Raw genomic sequence first — 22,597 nt, forward strand, 5'->3', positions numbered from 1 at the left:
GTTAAAACATGGAAATGAGTTCCTTTTCAGTTGTCACACACAGGGTACATTATAACTTATTACACCTTACATCTTATGAAATAAAAATGTCATTTCTCTATTCTCTTCTCCTGAAAAGTTGCACAGATTGAAAACTCTGAAGTTCACTCCAAGCCTTGAGATCTTTAAGGATGAAGAAATGGAGAAGTGAGGACATCACCCTTACTAACAATAACATCATATCAAGTTTACAGGGTTTAAATCCAATGTAACTTTTATTTTGCACTTATTATTATTATTTTATTTTTATTATGATTTTAGGCATCACAAAACTGCATCTTATTATGAAATTGCAGGGAATGGCCAAATTATCTCTGCTGGAATTTGATAGGACAATGGAGCACCTATTCAGAGACTGCCAAGTTATGATTCACTAAGCAGAGTCAAGGTTAGACCCAGATGCCAATAAAGATTCATTAAGTATGAAATACAATATCAGCAGTGTCTTTCTAATGACCTAAACACTAATTTTGGCTCCGAGTACTCAAATTCCCCAAAGAAAGAAAGGAAAAAGGGAACAATTTCACAGCTTTTAACCACAAATGCGATAACATGTAAAACATTTGAAAATATATTGGGAGCTATATAAAAGTAAGAGTAGGCAAGTGAAATACAACATTGCAAATTAATAGTGTTTAGTTAGATTTTTCTTTATTTATTCTAGTGTGAGGAATGATTCCTTTTCCTAGTTACTTTAAAGTTTTGAATATTGCACCAAGAAAAAAATTAAAATCATATGCATCATCTAATTCATATGTGATGCAATACCAGAAGACCAAACCAGTTACCTAACACTACTGCACCTAGAGAAAAGAATAAAAATCATGCTTAATCTTTCTATTCTCAACTTTTCATAAATAAATAGCATGTGAAAATACTACTAGAAAAAGGAAGGTTGGATTTTCAAAAGAAAGAATTATACAGGAAGAAATACTGAGTTTTTAAAGGAAAAATGGAAATAAAATAATAACACAGCAAAAAGAAATCTTACCTCAAAAATTATATTAATAACATTGTATTTTAATTAAATTTTATGGGCTGTTTACATGCCAGTGGGTTGTACTTGCTTGTCTCCCAAGAGAAGAACTGTAAGAAACCAATACTGAAACCAGATTAATTGAAATTTCATCCAGGATAAAACTTTATGTTCTTTTACTTTAGACTGAAGTCAAATGTTCAGCCCACTTCACATTGCAGTGCAATTAATTTCTGAAGTAACGCTCACCACACCACTTGCTCATTTCACTTTTTAAGCATTAGTGCTTTGTAAGACAAATAAGGGGAACCAAATAACAGACATTTATAACAGATAATGAAGACATTTCTCCTCTAAAACACTTTCTTAATTTCAGTCCCATTAGCAATAATTCAAAGTTACAGTTGCAGGCTGGTACAAGTCCTCTGCTAAATCAGTTGCTGGTATTAATAATTTCTGTCTGGACAAGTGTCCATATTGCAATGAGGATTACTCAGTCAATATGTTAGCTATGACAGACTGAATGCAGAGGATTAAGGAGGTTTTGAAATCAAATTATTCTTGTCACCATCTGTAGACTGCATGGAAAACCTGTCTGAGAAGTTTTCCTTTATACTAGTAGCAATGATAAAACAGAAAACATTTCCCATTATTTAAATTTAAAAAGGTTTTTTTTAGTTTTTTTTTTAATATGAATAGTTTTTTATATATGGTATCACAAGGTTTTCTACACCAGAGCTTTAAACCAGCTTTTGCAGGACACCAATCAGTGAATGTCTGCATGTTTATCTTGCTTTTTAACTGCCTTGGAAGACTTTTAATGCAACAAATTAAAATTAACCAGAAATCAAGTATACCATTGACATCGGCACCCACAAGGGTTCCAGCCCTGTAAGATTTACGTGGCCAGCATGGACTTACCTTGTATGAGCACAGAACAAATGCATGGATATGCCAATGGAACTTCTGCCACAGGACTGGCACCAAATTCTACTGGAAGAAACGCACTGTGTTTATGGCTGCTTATATATCTCATGTCTTTATCTGAATTCTGGAACAACATTATATTTACACCTTAAATGTTGCACATCCTCCTGAGTCCTGCTCTACAACATAATCAGAATAATGCAAGATCAGTTGTCCCTCTGACAGGAAGCACTACGTTATACCACAGTTCTCACCATCCCTGCTGTGGAATGAAGCTATTTAAGGCTTCGTTCATTCATGCATAATATATGAGAGGCTTCTGAGCTTGACTTAGCTCTGCCATTTTAGATGAAATATTTTACTTGTGTCATTAAGAAAACCTAGAGTTTGTGTTGACACCATCCTACACCCCTGTAACTTACAGAATCCTCAGTGGGAACAGCTGAACTTTAATGATTTTGCAATTCCAGGAGATAATGTTTCTCCTCTACCTGCCATGCACTCTAAGATATTATCAGTGTCACAATGATATGTAACACAAAAATGTTTTAGGAACACATAATATAAAAGTCATTGGTTTGTATCACTTTATTTGTTAAACATTTTTAAAGTACGCTCTATTTCTCTGTTGATATTATAGTAAAACCACATTCTTTTCTGTGCCATCACCTGAGTCTATCAGCAGGGAGCATGCTGACACAACTACACTGTTTCACCCATTTCACTTTCACATTCCATACGCATACAGAAAGATGAGTCTTGCAAAACTCCTTCTGGATTATACCTTCATGACAAAAACTGACCTCAAATCCACTCATTAGCAAATTAATCTTATAAGATATTCTAATAAACTCCTCTATTCTTCCTGCAGTTCCTACAACACAATCTTTTTCTTCACAAGAAGTGACCTGCTGCACTAAAACTTTTCAGACGTGGTACCACAACTGTTAAGTAACTGATATTTAAAATGGGTATCAATAAACCCAGAGTGCAAAAAGAAATTAAAGTAACCTGGTTCTAAACACAAGGAGCGGCTGGAACCACTGCAAATTCAATGGTGGCTATCTTAAGGGATAGACTAAATATAAAAGCTAATTCTAACAAACTTAACCAAACTACTGTACCTTCATTTGAGTATTTTGTATAAGAAATACCAAAAATCCAAGTAGCTTCAGCTACAATCCAATCCATTCTCTTAACTGGTGCCACTTCAATCATCATTTCTAGCATTCTGAAAGGGTAGAAACCTTCTTTCCAAACCTTTGACTTCGAAATAAATACCCTATTTATACACAAAATGTGTCTTGCGACTTTTTCATCTTTTTCATTGCTATTGACAGCTGTGAGGTTCCAGTTTGTCCTGCAAGCTCATGCACTGAAAGCAATGAGCACCATAAGGGCTTACAGCCATTAGTTCTTTAGCAAAGAGACAAGAGAAATGAAAATTATTCCTGGAATTTCACCTCAGGGTACTCACAAAATAAACGCTTCGTGTTTTCCTTATCTGCTCACAATGAACACATAAGTCTAATAAGATATGTCATATGCATAAATGGACAGTTGAAAGATGAAATCAGGTCAATGCTGATCTCATTAGGTTTACAATGGTAAAGAAAAATAATTTGTTGAATTATGGGAGAAAGGAAAAAACATCATTATAGTTTAAAATTATCTATAGAGCAAGGCAGTGGGTAAACAGCCTAGAATCTAACATGAAGCACCACATGATGAGCAACCCAGCAGTGCAAACAAGGTAGACTTAAGCATGATTACAGAAAAATAATTTATAGAGGACTGAACATGACGAAGGAAGACAATCAAGAAGCAGTCAAAAATTAAAGCATCCAATAAAATATTAGAAAATCAGGAGAAATTCTTCAAAAAACTAGCAAACATTGGCAGGGTGGCAGTCAGACCACAGAGGATATGGGAAGGAAAGTGTCAGACAGTATTGATATAGCATGGAACAAGCACATTAATTGCCTCAGAGTTCAGTACAAAAGACACAAAAGAGTGATCAGGAATTTTATATTATTTTTTTAATGAGAACATGTACTTAAAGGAAAAAAAAAAAAGGAAGAGCCAAGGTAATTAAATAATTTCAATGAAACTCTAAAACCAAGAGTTACAATAGCTTCTGGCTTCAAGAAGTCTATCAGGGCACTGATAATCCCTTTGGTGCAGACTGTCACTTGGAATTGCCTAAAATAATTAACTAATCTCCATTGCTACAGCTTCCCAGCCACACAGGCCATCTCCTTAGCCATGAAAAATGGCAGACAATTCTCAGAAGTGTTCATTTGATATATTGCATTACAGTCATCAGGAGAGAAATGGAGTAATAAAATGTATTTCTCTCAGTTAATCGTGTCCTCGAATAGAGAACAGGGTACTGGGGAAAAGTTCAAAACTGTCACCTGCAGCCAGGGACAGAATGTAGGATACGGCCTGCATTCTCACAGACATGTAGATCTGATTGAAAGAGGTGAACAATATTTGATTAGTATTACAGTAAAATATATCTCTTTTCCATCTGCTCACATCTATCAACGTTCATGTGCAACAAAGCTGAGTTTCAACAACCTAAGAGAAGACAGAAAAAAATCCCGAAGATCTCAGGCTGTTTCAAACCCAAGGCATCTCTCTGGTTTTTTTTTTTTTTTTTGATATTTTGGGGTTGTGTTGATTTAGTTCTGAGGAACTTTTCTTTTACTTTTGTCACGCAATACCCTGATTGTCTCCTGCACATTGCTCTGGGTTTGCAAAAAGCAGCCCGGTCAGTGCCCTCTGTGTGGTTCACTTCTTGCTCTGGGCAGCAAAGTAAAAGGTGAAGGTTCATCAGGCAGTTGTGTCTGACATTATATCACACAGATTTGAGCTCAGAAAACCAGGTGATGAATGAGAAGACAAAAGCCTTAACATGTAGCACTTTTTCAAATAAAATACCATCTTTTAAATAAGAGTATAGCAATATAAGAGCAACTGTATTATAACTGTATCATAAGCTCCAATTACTTTCAAAAACATAGCATTCATCTAATAACTTCAAGTTGTTTAAAGGATCACAGCAATGATCTGTTGTCACACCTTATAATGTCAACATGTAAGAGCCATAAGACAGCTCCAAACCTCTCTCCAGCAGTGCTGAGCAGTGTGTTGGGGAAAAGAACTTAAGTCTTTGGCTTTGGTGGTTTTTTTTTTAGTAAACCATTTCAGTTCATGGCAATCAGTGTTTTATGGGCTTCCTGATTTAAAGGTTGTCCATTAGTATATTAATTAGCCACCTATGGACTCTCTTTTATGAATTTATCCAATCCCTTATTGAACTTCAGTCAAAAATAAAGATCAAGAGGTTAGTGATTTAATTTCTAGATCATGAGCATGGAATTATCTAAAGGAAAAGGAAAACAACTATTCCCATTTCTAAAATGATTCATAGTGACATTTAAATGAAAATTGCTTAATTCACAAATCAAAGCAAAATTTCCATTTTTATATGTCAAAAATATTTGCACTAAAATAAGATAATTTAGTCTTCTTAAACCCATCTCAAAAATAACACCATTTTTCAAGTGTAAAAAAGTAAAACTCCATAAATATCCATAAATGAATGTAACACAATTAAGGTAAATGCAGAATTAATGACTTAAGAATTACTAATTTACTGCCACATTTACAAAGTACTATATTACTGTCTCACCACAAGACATGGGAAACGAGTGATAAAAGTATGATTTTACTGACAAAACTCAATTTTGTCAATATAATGAAAAATCCCTGCACTGTGCAATCCCCAAGGGGTATCAAACCCAAAAACCCCACTGATGAAAAACTAAGGTGTAAATTAGCAAACAAAGATGTTTACCAATGTTCTCCTTCAACACATTCCCTACCTGTGCCAAAGATTTACCAGTTACAGTGCTTTTAAGCACTGTCTTATCCTTACACTTAAGAATTAAAGAATTAACCTCAGATGTCTGCAATTCTTTTTCTGATGTATAAAAAGTTGTCCTGTAATCCTTCTGGGGAGTCTGTAGTGTATAGTCAATATTATGATAAATATGGCAAGGGTGATTTGAAGATACATGAAACCTCTCAGTGCTGCCTAACTCAAGCCAGTATATCCATCATAAATGAAAGTGTTATCTGTGACACTGCTTGTAAGGGTGGGACTGAAAGTGGTCAGAATTATAATATTGGGACTTTCTATTAGGTTCTAACCTAGCTATCTTCCTCAAAATCCTTATTGAAAATGGATTTGTTGCATTGATTCAGAAGTAGGTTTAAAGCCTGGTGAAATACTATGAGACAATAACTTTCTTACTCTGGGGGTCATCCTCTCTGTGTGATGCTGGAATAAACGGGGCAGAGCTGGAGTTGCAGTTTTCCCCGACTCTTTTTTGCAGATGTTAAAACTTTGTATATAAACACATGCAAAAAAAAAGTAAAATTAAGACATTATACTATTTTTCCATGTACCTTATTTCATCAGATAGTTGAGTGATGGTATTCACTGCAACCTTTATATCAAAATGGGATCTGAATTAATCTGTTAATAGCCGTGTTATAGCCATGGCAGTGCTGCATTGTGGTATTTACTAGTACCGTACTATTTTACTACTCTGTAAGAGCTTATCCTTTGTTGTTTTGCTGTTTCTGTTAATGAGAAGCTGAAATATTTTCCCATATATATCAGTGGAGATCCCTGGGTGTCAGTGGAAATCCCTACAGAGTGTCTGAAGAAAAAAGCAATATCCCAACTTTCAAAAACTGAGGATTTAATTGCCATTTACACGGTCTGTTACACATTTGTATAATAAAATTGACCTTGCAAGTTTTATTAGTGTATGACTTAGCCATCATTCATACTTCTTAAAGATTCATGGGAAAGGTCTTACACATTTTTATTTGAATATCGTTTGGCAAACAGTTCAAACACCTACTGGGAAAAAAAAGGGATTTAAATAACTTGAGAATCAGACTAAGCAGGATGTGCAAACCCTTCCAAGTCCCCAAAATCCCAAAACAAAACCAAAAATATACCACCCCCCCAAAAAAAAAAATCTCCTAAAATTCAACACCAAAAAAAAATCAGAGTTGAGCCTGCCAAGATAATGATACTATTCTAAGCCCAACCTTTATACCTGAGTTCTAAAAAAATGTTTATTTCCTCGGTCAGTTGAAAACTCTCCAGGTGAGGGTATTACAGACATGAAGCCTGACCACCATGACATGATCTTAAAAAGACTGTAAAAGGCACATTCTGCAGCACGTGGTGCAATCCATGCAGTGGGAACATGGCAGTCCCCATATGGAAGTCCTGCTGACAGAAGCAAAATAGTTTTTAAGCAGCATGTACTGTTATACTGCTCCACAGAGCTGTGAACTGTGTGGTGTGGAAGCCTGGAAGCCTGTACCATATCCCTCTTCCATCTGTGCAGGATGGCTTTGGTGCCAGACAGGTAGTAGGCTCTGCTGTGCTCTGCTACCCTTCATCTGCTTTCATGGCTCCCACTAGTAAAAGCAGAATTTTGTACTGCTGAAATTCAGTGAAATCAATGAAATTCCATATGGCAGGAGGTTAGTCACTTGTTTTCGATGTAGCTACTCTTTAAAGGGGGTGAGCTTTTAATTGTGAAGATATTTAGATTCTTAATATCAGAAGTAAAGTACTGTTCAAGTTCCCAGTTTTAATAGATTATGTGTGTTAGGTACAATTAAAAAGAAGAGCAGCACCACTGCCAAAAACAAAACAAAAAACCTCCCCAATATTTGTAGAAGATATCTATGTTTTTAATATGCTGGTGTAATGTAACTGATTATCAAAAGACCATTCTAAGCTCAAATTTCAAAATTCTATTCTCCAACATAAGACTAATTTTCTGTGAAATGAAAGGATTATTTTTGTTAATTTTTTAAACTGAAATACAGCATATATCTCTTTTTTATATTTGAAATTTTCCCCCAAACTCAAACCAACCAAATAGCCATATAAAGACTTGCTTTCCCACTCTTGGTATTGATAATTCAGTGTGAAGATTACTCACACCTGGTGCTTTTGTTATTCCTCAGTATTCTGATTGCCTCTTGAAGCTCTTCACAATTTCATTCTTCTTCAAATGGCTCAGCTGTCTGGAAAAAGGCCGATTGCTTTTGTGAATTTCAGCATTGAGAAACTCAGTAAAATACTCTTTTGATCTTTCTTTAATTGCATTTGTTTTAACAAAAATATATCTGCATTTCTGTGTTCATTCTTTAACTTTGATTTCTTCACGTACTGAAGTTGCAAATTAATCTTACTCTATTAGTATTAACTTAGTTCATCTCAGCTGTTCTGTGCAAGTTCTGGCTTTTGCATTACGTGATGAAAACAAAAACTCGGATGGCTGGTTTTTTTTTTCCACACTGCTGACTTACAAACTTTGACAAGTTTTCTCAGGCTCTTGGTTGTCCTGTTTTGGCCCTTCCTTTGTACTCTCTGTTATTTATCACTTTTGGACCTCTCAGCATATTTTATACAAGTGGATTGGTCCATTTGAACCTCTATGGACTCTTGTAAAGTCTCAAACCCTTTCCGAATTATTCCCCAAGAATTTCTGTCCATGTTTATGTTGCTTGTAAAGGAGAATTTAACCTGTGTGCTTTTGCATTTCTGAGATGGAATCCGAACATTCCATACCTTCTGTTAATTTATTTACTTCAGTAATTCTTTTGCCTTGCTCTATCACATGGTAGTTGTGAGTTAGGCTGCTCACCTGAAGCTCCCAGATAATAAGATTTTGGGATTTTTTTTGTCACTGAGCCCGAACACTCAAAGCACCATATGAAAAATCTTTTGTTTCCAAGGTCAAGTTGTGAAAAAGTAGAAAACACTAGAGTTAAGGTTGCCAATAGATTATTTATACTATGATACCATTTTCAATAATTTAATAATTTGTCTTTAGGTCTTCTGACCCAATGTATAGAGCAGACCTGCTGAAAGGTTAAATCAGTGCTGCTGGGAAAGAAAATTGTGCATAAAAGATTTCATGTGTGCCTCCCTTCATATTTTTATTTTTTAAACAAATGAGTTTTCTCCTGTAATATTCAACTTTGTGTGCCAGGGCTATCTACTTGTAGTGTCCTCCAGGAAAAAAACTCTAGCTCTGATTTCTCTGATTCTATGCTAAGAAACCTTTTATACAGCAGTTCTAAAGGTAGGATTTTTTCATGTTGTCTTCAGTTGGACCCAGTTTTTTGATCTGTGGTTTGCTGGATATAAGATGCTAAAATAATATAATAAAAATGTTCACTAGAACAGTATAATTGACATAACAGGCTTTTTTGTTACAGATTATTGCCAAAAGGTGGCAGTCTTTGTCCCCAAAATTCTGTCCTATCTAGGAAATGTTACGTATGGCAAACATAATTTATTCCTAACTACACCTGATAATAAAAATTACTTTTTAAGTAGACATAGAGGGTAAAAACCCCCTATATTTGAAAGTTTAAGGGTGACATACCTATAGTTATATTTTATTTTGACAGTGGAATGTTAAATAACAAAACTTGGAGGAGAGCAGTGATGGGGAAAGAGCACTTCACAAGTAGACTGTTAATGAGCAAGACCTGTGGTTAGTACTTTAAGTACTTCAGGTTTTGGAGATACTGCAAGAATCTAAGTAGATTGCTGTGTTCATCAATCAACACGATGAAATACATAGAAATAATCCACTTACATAAAAATTCATGGTGCAGTTGTTGATTTTTCTTTCCAAGTGTTCTGGTAGATTCCAGCAAAGTGCAGGTAATTTTCTTACGAATTAGTCTGAAAAAAAAAGTTGATGATAAATGATAGCCTTGCTAAAGATATGCAAGAATTTGGCTGTATGTTTTGTGTTTTACATAGCAGTTCTTTTGGTTTGATGTTGTGATTTTGGTTTCTTTTTACATAATGAGAGAGGGTATCAAGCAAAAAGATTTTATTCATTTTACAAAGACTGCAACTTTCCTGTCACATTTAATCACTTCATTCGTGTCTATACAGACATTTAAAAATCTGTGATACTATATTAAATCATTGAATAGAAAGTAACAAAAAATTTACAAGAAACTGTTATTGTCTTTATGGTTCTGGATAAAACTTGCATCCTGATTTTGAGGGGAGTTTAGGACAGTGCTGTCACATACAACTGCACACACCAAACTGGGGTAGGAGTCACAGCTGAGGGCACATATTTACATCCCTGGCTGCCTTTTCCAGGCCCCATCCAGCTCTCTCGTCCTTCCCCCACTGGCACATCAAATCCTGCTGCTTTCAGGTTGCAGTGAATGAGGGTGGGCTTTGAATGCAGAAAGCTGTGCCTTTTAGAACTCCTAAAGAAAGAGAAAAACTTGGAAAAATCCTCTGCATTCAGGTGTGTTTTACTGGAGTCTCCTTGCAGAGCAAAATGCTGACAAGGTGCCTGTCTGCTCAGACTGTGGAGAGGATGGGCTTTTTGGTAAGGCTCTGTCAGTTCAGGACACACCTGAGTAGTCCAGAAAACATGGGAAAGTTAGTAATATGCTAACATTTATTATGTTATTGAGTTAAAAATGAGGAAAACTAAGACACTTCAGGAGAACTTGTCAGTGTAATACTTTGAATTCAAAAGTGTGCTTGTAACCAGTTGAAGAATGTACAGAACCATGGAAAGAAGAGTGTAAGCTGAGCTGTAATTTCTTTTATAAATACCTGGTTTTTATATATGTACTATATCCCTATACTCTCTCTATAACTATCTGAATCTTTCTCCTAAGGTTTTTCAGTCAATTGTTATTTCAGATCTTCTGCCAATAGTTTCAGAAGAACACTGAGAAATTTTCAGATGCAAGAATCCATTGCTCTGTCTTTTTAAAATTTTTATTACTTTTTATCGACACTTACATTATTGAGGTCTTATATCATTTATATGAATTGTGTCACATAACAGAAATAGAAAAATTCAGTTGGTAAGAACTCGTTCTGAACCATTTAAGTGTTACACAGAAGTGTTCTCCATTTCAATTTGTTCTTTATTTTTTCAAGAGTTTATGATGAAAGCCTCATTACTGAGTGTGTTTGACTCATCTTTGTATCCTGGCATAATGAAAACAATAATTAGAATGGTTTTGTCATAGAAAATATATTTAATTTCATCTTCTTTTGAGTAGAATCACAGAATGGTTTGGGTTGGAAGAGACATAAAGGTCATTGAGTTCTAACCCCCCTGCTGTGGGCAGGAACACCTTCCACCATCCCAGGTTGCTCCAAGCCCTGTCCAGCCTGACCTTGGGATTGGGCAGCCACAGCTTCTCTGGGCAACCTGTGCCAGGGCCTCCCCACCCTCACAGGGAAGAATTTCTTCATGACATCTAATCTAAATCTGCTCTCTTTCAGTTTAGTGCCATTATCCCTTGTCCTACCACTACATGTCCTTGTAAAAAAATCCTTCTCCAACTCTCTTTAGCCCCTTTAAGTACTTTAGTGTTACATATTTTTCATGACAGATATTGCAAATCACTTTATTCCGTTTATTACTCTGGAATGAGTTGTAACTGCTGAAAGGTCGTGAAGGACTCTATTTAAAAGCCAAATCTAATACATAAGTCTTTAAGAGAGATTGTCCAACAGATTTAATAACCAATAGATGACAAATTTTACAATCTAACATTGCACAAATACATCAGGTCTATCAAACTCCTTTCGGTGGCATCAGGGAGTTTCACAAAGGTAAGGTCTGAGGCTGGCCCTGTGTCTCCTGCTGTCACCCCCCAAACCCTGGGCTGGAGGAACTCTGACCCAGGTGTTCACAGAGTCTTCAACCTGCAAAGTGTAGGCATCTTCAGGGAATAAGGATTTAATAAATGGGAAAGCTACGTCCACATGGGACCAGAGAACTGACTTAGATCTTTCCATTCTCCTTTGCATCTATTATTTTTGTGATTCTTCTATACTACTTGTGTGGGTTTTAAATTAGACAGAGAAGATGAGGAGCATCAGCAGCTACAGATCTTTAGGGCTTCATGGTTTGTTCATGGAAAAGAAGTATTTTGGACATGTTTCTAGGGTCAGAGTTGAGCTAAAACACAGAGCAGTGCTAAAACTGCTTGTGGCAACAGTGATGACCTTGGTGGTTTTGTCTGTGTTAGGACTTTGAAGGTTGGAGCACACTTGCTGGTCATAGATAAATGGATCATTGGAAAACCTGTGGTGATGGCTGGGGCAGTTGTTCAGCCAATAGAGAAAGCCTTGCCAGAAGTGTGGAGCAGTTCACAATTCTCCTAAATCAAAAATAAATGGAAAACTATTGTTATAATTTAGTTGCCTCTGCAAACATAAGGTATTAGTTTTTGTTGGCTTGGTTGCAGTCATTGGTTGTCACTTTTTGAACCTGCAGGTGTTGGTTAGCTCTGTGAAGACTCATATTGCTCCCTAGGTGCATTTTAGAAGTACTTTGAGAGTCAAGAGAAAAAAAAATTAATAAGAAAAATGGGAGTATTTTATGAAATGAGTTCCCTAGGTCATACCAAAATCTAGAGGTGTGTCAAACTTAATGGAAATGATGTGCTGTGTCGCATATTTTACTTTGTTTTCCAAATAAATCTGCATACGATAATTAAATGCTGAACGTTCCAGTTGATAAAAACTAATTAAGAGGTGAAAGTACAGCAATCTTTTAGTCATTGGGAGAATACAAGTTACAAGACTTCTCTTAATAAGGAACAAAACACCCAATGGATTTGAACTCATTACCTTTACAAAGTAAGGCAGATAAGGTTTTGATTATGCAATGCAGCCTTTCGTTTGGGTTTGGGAATTTGCAATTTTCCTCTAATTACAAGGACAGCTTAATATTGTTCTTAAGATAGAGTGAAAAATACTGACTATTATTGCAGAAATATTTACTTCAAAAAATACTAAATGAATAGATGGGATGGAGTCTGTACCTATACACAGACTTCTGAGTCTGGATATAAACATGACTTTGGCAAAGTGATGCTCCTATACTATGTATGACTTCAGCATTAATTCATAGGGTACCAGAGAAACCTTCCAGGTATATAGAACTGATGTCTCGTTACTAAGTGTGGACAAATGTGTCACCATAGGGTTTCAATGTAGCCTTTTTTTTTTTTTTCTGTTCTTTTTTGTACCAGATCTGCCAGAATATACAAAATTATGAAAAGACTAAATTATCGCTTACTTTGCAAGTTGCTTTTGTAATTAATTCCAGCAGCTTCAACAATCAAGTCTTCAGAATATAAAGTATGATCCAGGAGACCAAAGAGGCTTGGAATTTCATCTTTGAACTTCAGCTGTTTCCAAGAAAGAAACGAAAGGAAATGCATTGCTTTACTCTTTTAAACGTAATACTGATGTTCTTTTCATTAAGACTCTACAGCACTCCTCTGCTTGGGAACAAGTTCTTGAAATTGGCAGGGCTGGGGCCTTGACACGAAGTTTTCTTTGAAATTCTGTTCCAGCTGGATCAAGTTGTTAGCATTTGGAAACTCTGCACAAAGAGGCATATGGCCGTTAGAAAGGTATCAGAGCGAAACTGTCTGTAAATGAAATCTTTGAAAATTCCTTTCACTGTGATTTTTCAGTACAGGGTCAAACAAGACTTTCCTGCAACTGCAGCATTACTTTCTCATTGCCTGAACCAGCAGCAGGCAGGGGAAACAGCATCTTTCTCTCCTGAGGCACTGTCAGTGCATCCATATGCCTGCTGGACCAAGGAGAGAGTTTTCTTGTCTTATCTCTCTGTGTTCATGTTAGGGCACTGGAAAATGGAAGGGGCAGCAGCCAAGGGAGTCTGTTGGTGGGTTTAGGAGAGGCTGAGGAAGGTACTGCCACAAGGAGAGCAGTAGTGGAGAATAATGAGATGGTTTATAGAGACAAAAAGAGCAGGATTAAACTGCGCCGGGATTTAGAGATACTCTAGATGTGCAAGATACTCTAGATGGGCTCAATGAGGTTGTAAAGGGAATGGGGTAAATTGGAAATTAAAGTTGGCAGAATGAGGAATGAAGAGATATCAGTAGGGACCTGGAAAAGACTGGTCATGAATATGCTTGGGAGTGTGAACACCAAGGCTGTTATAAAGAAGGAGGCATAATTGTTAGGTGCTGGAGCAGAAGTGGAGAGAAATACGAAAAATTTTAACATTAGAGTTTGGGACATAATGTGGCCTTAATGAGCTCATGGCCAGTTAGGGAAGGAGCAGGAATAAGCTGTGGTTTCCACCTATTTTATGTTTGAAGGTGGAATTTGGTACATTGCAGCATTGAATTGGTCCAAAGAATCTGTGCCTATATAACCTGAGGTGTAACTGGATTTCTAAGTATCAGGAAAATGTTTGTAAAATCTGCTCCTGATGAGACTGGAAATGGATACCAACTGTTTTCTTCACATCTTCACAATAATACTCTGTTTGCCTCAATATCTGGCTTAGAGACTTTGACTTGCAAGGGAAGGTTTTAGTAGAAACCTCAGTTTTGTTTTCCTTTCAATTTTTTAAAATTTTCCCTTTCATTTAATCTACTGGCAGCTGAAATCCTGACCCTGTGGAGAGTAAAAAACAATGGTCCGATTGACTTTGCATGAGAGGGACACATCTTGGTTTGAAAGCAAAGAACGAAGCTCAGTTTCTTGTGATTGAGTGCTGGGCAAGGCAATGGAACTAAGTCCCTGCAAACTCTGGAACTGACCTTTGCTTCTGGTAATAAATCTTGAGGGTTTTTTGCTGCTGTTGTGTGACACTAATCTGGTTGGAAACTGAAGGGAGGACAGTATATCATAACCGGTTTGGTCGAACTAGACTGCAAATTGCAGGCTGAATTTGAATTAACTTGGGGGATTGAGCAGAGGTGAGGAAAAAAGCTGAGTGAGGGAACAAAACAAAGACAATTGGTTTCACTTGGTGCTTCTATATGTAAACAGAAGAGAAACACCTTGACTAGTCCCAGGACTGGTGTCAGGACAAAGTGTTGCCTCAAGTCTCCTCTCCCCTGTCAAGCGAGCGTGGGAATATTTCCATTTCTCCTTAGCTCATTTCTGTTGCACATATGGTGTGGGATTAATCTCCCTTAACTTCATTCATATAAAGTTAAACATCTAGTGAAAAAAAGTGTGAAGGAAAAGTTCTGAAGATCTTCCTGTATCTTATGAGCTATTTTAGAACGGGACATGCAGCACCTTTGGAGTTCTCTGTCTCTACATATGAAGGATGTTTAGGTAACTTCAGTGGAGACATGATTAACTTTGAAATAGCTGAGGTTAGGGGAGATAAATCCTACCTGTGGAGAATTTTGCATTAAATGAACTTCCATGAAAAGTGTTATCTGAAATCTTTCTCAAACAATATCTGCCAAGAATCCAGCAATGATGCCAAGAGCTGTCAAAGCTGAGGAAAAGCTGTTTTTGCTAAGACATGTAAGTCCCCACTGTCTTCAAATGCAGGAAAGACAGTCTGGCTGACTAAATATATTTAAACATATAATTATCCACACAGGTGGATATTTAGATACATACACAGGGCTACTTCCCTTGATTTTGGAAGATGTTTTATGAAGTAACATTTAGATCAGATTTTTAAATTTATGTGGAAGAGAACAAAGAATTATTCATTGAAAGCAAAACTTTACAAAGTGTGTTGCCATGTTGCAAGTGAAATTAAAAAGATGCATAAAGGTATTTCTGGAGAATTACACGACCTTGGATGAACACATGATTGGTGCAAAATCCTGAAGAACATTTCTTTTGGCCATGAGGTAGGAGAGGTGGCTGAAGGAGCTGGTTGTTGCTGTACCCCAGCCAGGCAAATCACATTTTAAAAATCCCTGGAACAGCTCTAAGTTGTGTCTGCAGCTGAAATGATTCCTTGATGTCTGGGACATACAGAATTAAAAGCATGGAATAAAACCTTATTTAACACTTCATTCTGCTCTGTGCTAGACACAATAATGTGGTAGGACCAGATTTGATAATCTGCATATTTTATATCTGATATATTGGCTTTGTGCAGCCTTTTGAGCACTGAAGAACTTGGTACAAGACAAATGTGTTATCTTCTTCGTCTGGAGTCTTCCTTCCATGCCATGGCAATCTCCAGATGCCATAATTAAATATAGTGTAGACCTAGTTAAGTTAGAAATGCATCTAATTACTCCAGGGTTGTCTTAACCACTGTTATGCAATGTGTGAGTTTGATGTATTTTAATCCGTTTACAGTTTCGTTTCTGTTTGTCCAGCTCTGTGCCAAGCTGAAGTCTTTATGTTGCTTCAAAAAGCCAGCTAGCACTCTAACAACAATCAACCTGAAAATCTGCCAGTTTTGAATGAATATAAGTGGATAATTGAAGTTATTTGCAATAATTGCATATGCTAAGCTTTTAATTTATTTTTATCCTTTATTTATAATTTCTGCTTTGATTATGCCTTGCAGCACTTACTGTGGCTGAGCATTGTCTAGTTGGGTTGCAGTGGAATTTGATGGTGTTCGTAGAGCAGTCATTTTTTTGTATGGCATTAGTTGCAAGATTGATACCTATCTTAAGCTACAAGTGCTAGGAACTCTGATATCAAGATAATTGGCTCTAAATAATTTTCAATGTGTCTTCGTCACAGCAACAGCAATGTTAGTGCTAAAATTTCCTAGAAATTACCTCATACCTTTGTTCTCCTCTCTACCTGAGGAGAACAAAGTGGGGAATAAAATACGGGCTTTCTGAAAAGAAGAAACTGCCTGTTTGTGTGTCCCCATCCTTAAGGATTAAACCAGCCAAACTGGTGGTTGGTTGTCATTGCCCTGTCTAAAACCACCTGTGTTTCTGAGAAAAACAAGTATTCCTCCAAGGTCAACATCAGTCTCTGATTCCTACATCGCTTCTCCATAGGTTATAGCAAACATGTGCAAAGCTATTTGCTATAAAATTGGGGACTGAGAGACCTGTTTGCACATTGGTGCATTCATTGCTATCTTAAACAAAGCTGTCCTTGAGCAGAGGAAATAATTGTGATACTGATGAACAATGTCAAATAGTCTCTGTTGGCCTCTTTACCTTGTCCACTTAACGAGCTGTGAAAGAAGCAAACCCCAGAACTGTGATGGAAGTAAGGAGGGCCCGCGGCACAATTAGCACCCGTGCCAGAATATTACCTAAGCTCACTTAATGCTAATAAATCTTCTTCTTTCCCAAAACAGCCCAAGCTTTGCAGAAGTTTTCAAAGCACCTGCAACCTTACAGATTTCCTGGAAAGGAAAGCCCCTTTTCCCTTCTGAAACAGACCCCAAAACGGGGAAGTCATAGGAAGGTACCTGGGTAATGTTTGGAGTTTGGTGATCTGTTGCCGAGTACTCCCACGGGCACAGTGAAGGCTTCTCACGGAGAAGCCGGTGAAGAAAATTGCTCTGATGATTGAAACACAAGTTGTTGTTTCTCTCCCAGGAATACACTCAACTGCTGAACTGTGTTTAAACAGTTATATGGCTGCACTTTAGGAAATATTTTTGGCATATTCGCAGCTCAGTTACTATAAATTTTGATTGGAAATTAGATATTCAAATCAATAATAGAGTTATTAAAGTTGCACTGAATATTTCATCTGAAGAAGGGTGGCTATTGATAGTTTTAAGTCTTTTCTGTGTACAGGAAGCTGCTGTTTTTTGCTTGGTAATGTACCAGAAATCTTGCTACAAAATATGAAAGAAATAAGATTTTAAAAACAGAGATAAGTTTTCTTAGTTTTGTTGTCTGCTGTTTTTCTTAGCGCGGTTCATTATTTTTGATTAAGATAGAAATCCTAGTTACAATTCCGTACATAGGAGTCTGGGAGACAGGCTTTTTAAAGTTACACAAATTGGGTTTTTTTTCTCTACATATGGTTGTGGAGTTGGTTTGTTTTTTTGGTTTTTTTTCAGTGCAGTATATTCGTATATTTTTCTTGGGTTTAGACTTCTTGCTGCTTTTTAATAAGCATGACTTTTAATTATTTTTGCTTCCAAAACACAAATCAACCTTGAAGGAATATAAAAGATTTCTATAGGAACATCAAACAGATCTGGTACTACAGGAAAATAATGAGAAAGTCTTTCAGGGTTCAGGGCTATTTTTTGTTGTTGGTTGAATGCATTCAATGCTAGAATATAAGACCTTCCTACAGGTTTATCTAAACTTTTAATGATGACTGTGATATCTCAGTGCATTTTTTTTGCCATTTTGAAATGAAACTTAATCATATTGATATTATGGAATATAAACTATTCATCTTATGGATTGAGATGACACCAGAACTTAGCTGATATTAGTTATAATTAAGGTAGAGCAGTTTTCTATCCTTTTTTAAAATTTGTTGCACTTTGGTTTGGAAAAGAGCAATTTTTAGCTACATTTATAGTTTTATGTGTAGCAGTTGGTTTATTTTAGAGAAACAGAAAGGAAACAATAAATGTTCTTCAAGATTTGAGAGCTGAAAAGAGAGAAGAACATAATTCAGTCACCATTTATGGGTAAAGGTTAGTAATCAATTGCAGTTCAGGAGTTCAGAAACTGTTTCAAACCTTGTTACGCTTATGAATTTATTTAACTTCAAAATGGGATTCTAATGAAGAAGAATCACTGAAAAGCAATATGAAACTCTTAAAAAGTATATGAAAAAAGATCTCAGAAGCTAAAATGTGTACCTTATACTCTGGATGTTTGTGTGATGTTTTTCCTTGAAATTGTGATTTCTGCCCATTTCTGTTCCTTTTCCCCTTTACTTTCTGTTGGATTCTTCTTCCTGTTATCCATTCTGTTTCACCTTTCCTTTGCTATCTCTATAACAACCTAACCTGAAAGAGACTTTATCTGGAATATCAGTTCACTGAAATTATAATATCATTTGTCAAGAAAATTACCCTATTCAGACATAGCTCCATGATTTATTTAAAAAAATATGACTGCGAAGTAACAAAATTTCTTTTTCTTCTCTCAGCTTTCTCTATGTTATTCGTGACACCAGTACCACTTAAAATACCAAACACTGACAATGTGTTTTGGTGACGATTTTGTTTTTTTTTTTTTAATGTGGTATTTGTTTGTATTCTGGTCCATGCATTGTGATATGCTGGATAAGTCAGTTCATCTGTCTTACATATACACATATTGGGCAAGTTTTAAGGATTAGCTCCTTAACAGAGGGAAACTCAACTGAACCTGTCCCCTAAAACGTTAAAATTGTTCATTGTCTAAAGATTATGTGCTGCCCTTGACTTGCCTGTGTGTGCTCACGCCAACATCTCTCTATATCTAGGGCTAAATACTTCTGAAAACACTCTACAGTGGTGTAACTCTAACAGTGCTGACTCTGTGTTCATAATTCATTCCATGTAAATGCACATAGATAACTCACAATTCCCTTCAGGATAACCACAGCTTGGTTAGCATTTGCTTGCTACAGCAGGGGTTTTAGAGTATGGTTACTGAAATGAAAATATATTGGTATTTGTATTAGGAGTGTCATTATAAACTATTAAGTTAAAATCGCTGATCACGCTGATGTCGAGAATCATTGCTAGATAACTGTTCAGTCATTAAAATATTTGAAAAGGGATTTTTGGCCTCCATATAAAAATGCTGCAGTATTACATGTGGTTTTTATATTTTTGCCTCCAGAGTGTTAAGGAATTTCTTCCATAATGCTTTATCCCTCTGGGGACTTCTTTAAAAAAAAAAAAAAATCCAACCAAAAAAACCCCCAAAAAATAACAAAAAAACCCCAAAACATTTGTATTCAATTTCTCCATTCTGAGATAGTTTATGTATATCCACTAATATGTCATTTTGTGGATTTAGGCTTATTACTGGCTTACCTTTTCTGAAGCTCTCCCAGATTTCTGATGGCTTCCTTCATAATGGTGTTGAGATACTTAAAACAAACTGTGGTTAAGGACTGATTACATAGAAAATCCAGCATATGCTTGTCTTATCTACATTTAGTGTGCCAAAATTTTAGTTTCCTTATTAGTTTTGTGAGAGCAAAGCATGTAGTGTGAACACATATTTGCTTTGTTCAAGGAAAAATGCCAGCCAGTAGATAGTTCACTTTTTTGGGGATTCAGTTTCCTGTAGAGAATGTTGCTATTAAAAAGTATGTAAAAATATACTTTAAAGAAAAATAAATAAATATAAAACCTGAAATCTTAGTGAATAAATCAATAAGTACCAATCAGTGCTTTTCATTTCTGAGCTGCCCTCCTTACCAGATGTTTCTACTATTGCCCATCTTATACTTCTCTAGTTATTTCTTACATGTGGGGATAAATCTTAGTTTAAATTTATTTCACTGAGGCAAAAATGTAATTGAAACACATTGGAATCAATACAAACTATATAAAAAACCATGAATTATTTTTCTAGCCCGCCAGGTACTAATATCTAATATCACTGGTATCTCATGAAATGCTGTAATAATTTTTCTTTCGATGAGTAAGTAAATATTTCAGCACAGAAAGAAAAACACGTTTCTCTTATCCTTGTATTCTTTTCTGTATGAAGAATTTTCTTGATTCTTCCTTCACTTTTTTCCACTCAAACTCATCAGTCATGATCTTTTGTATCAGAGAAGCACAAAGTAGTAATGTAACTACAGTTTTTGCATAAAGGAGGACACACCTCGAGGAATGAATTGAAGTAGTTATTTTACATTAAATGCCTTTTTCATACTTGAAAAATGAGGACTATATTGGTAAAATCCTTTCAGCAGACCCCTAGCTTGCTAAATAGACTGAGAGCATTCCAATGTGTACAAATCTGTTTCAGTTGCTCCGAGGCTTCCTCCTCAGAATTGTTAATTTGTGTTATTTCCCTTTTTGGATCCTAAATACAGAAAAATTGTGGATCCAATGAATGTTTGTTACCCTTTCACATTGTGAGGTCTGCTTTTGCTGCTATTCAGATGGTCCAGAAGTAGTGGGAATGATTACACCAAACTTCACTGTTTCATTTGGAATGTTTTTCCATGGATTCCCCTCCTGCAGCCTATTGTTCTGCATCCCTGTTGTTGGGTTCTTTTACCCCTGTACACGGGAAGGTGAGCTGGTGCATTTTACCAGTTCAGTTCTGGTTTGATTTGCCCAGCGTTGGAACCATTTCAGTTCAATTCCAGTTTAGGTCAAAAGAGTTTGCTGTGACCCAGCTGGGTTTTCATGGAACAAGATGTTCAAAGGTGGAACCAGTCAAATGTCAGGGATGTACTCCCAACACAGGGCTCTGGGAAGGTGGCATCCACCTACTCCCTCTTGCTCTCCTCTATGCGCCTTGGTATCAGGAGCGTTTCAAGTTTTTAATCTTGCGTTGGAAATGTGTAATCTGCACCAAAGAAAGAGGTGTGAAAAGCCTCCCCACTGGGATGTATTGGGAGGGTGCAGAAGCCCAGCAGAGGACTGAGGGTTGTGCTGTCCCGTGGGTGAGGTGGGAGCTGAGGCAGAGCAGTGGGACCACAGGCTGTGACTTGCACAAACCTTCCCTGTAACCACCGTGGCTCTGCTTCAATCTGTCAGCTTGCTGGTGAACCATTTGTTCTGCATTGGCAGCCAGAAATATTTTTCTTGGTTCAGCTTCCATTACAGCTCAAGCTGTATACCAATCAATATGAACTCTGATTTAATTTTGATTTATATCCAAAGACTCGATAAATGTGAATACCGTTCCGAAAAGGGAAAAAATTGTGTGCATGGCTTCCCACTCTGTGTGTGAGAGTCTGGAACTCGCTTCATGATACAAAAATATTTGAAAATATGCACGTGTACCAGTGTCTGATAGATCAAAGAAAATGAAAAGTAATATATAGACTATTCTGTGACAATCATTCCTTGTTTAGTTTTGGGTTGTGTATATGAATGTTCAAGTAGATTAAATAAAAACTAGAAGGAGGTACTTCCATAGTTAAAATAGTTTGAACTATAAAGAATTCTGAATAAAATCTTAAAAAGGATATAATATCATTTCACAAGAGAATATCTGCAGCAAACCCCTACGTAAATTAGATTTTTCAGGTGCCTGTGTTTTGGTCTGATCATGTTTTTTTCCCATCAAAGATGATAGTGTTAAGGAACAGTGACTACTACAGGGAATTTAGGTAATTATTAAGTATTTTTATTGCTATTAAAAATACTTCTGAATTGCTGTCATTCAGTAAATATTACTTCTGTAATTGCAGAATAATCTTCTTGTGATAATGCACCAAGTTAAGGTAGTATATAAAAACACTTCAAATCTGCTCAGTAAAGAAACCTAGTCTCTATTTTTCTAATCTCATGTTTGAAGTCTAATTTTTTTCAGTTTCTTGAAATCAAGTGCATTATTAGGGAATGCCTCCTATTCTAATGTAAATAAGATTTGAAAAGGGCTCCTCTGTGGAAATAAGGTCCAGTGTGAAAGCAACTTTGTGTTCTTTAAAAAATCAGTTTTGGAATATGAGCTGCAGGATGCTGAGCACTATTGGAAAAAATAACATTTTTATTTCTCTGTTTATTGATAGTCGAGTTGTTTTGAACATTTTGTGCCACCAATAATGGTTTAAAAAGGGTTTAAAAAGCTCGATCAGTTTTTCTTTTTTCCTAAATCTGGATAATTTATTTCTATTTAAAAAAGTATCATAGCAGATAAATT

The 22,597-nt window shown here is 36.2% G+C and overlaps 1 protein-coding gene across 8 annotated transcripts in view; it reads left to right on the forward strand.

Annotated features, from left to right (window-relative positions):
• Positions 1-22,597, forward strand: part of CACNA2D3 (calcium voltage-gated channel auxiliary subunit alpha2delta 3) — a 484,187-nt gene that overhangs the window by 185,033 nt on the left and 276,557 nt on the right. The gene's annotated exons all lie outside the window — the stretch shown is intronic.

Source organism: Corapipo altera, unplaced genomic scaffold, assembly GCF_003945725.1.
Source record: "Corapipo altera isolate COAL_440 unplaced genomic scaffold, ASM394572v1 55, whole genome shotgun sequence".
Classification (NCBI taxonomy): Eukaryota; Metazoa; Chordata; class Aves; order Passeriformes; family Pipridae; genus Corapipo; species Corapipo altera.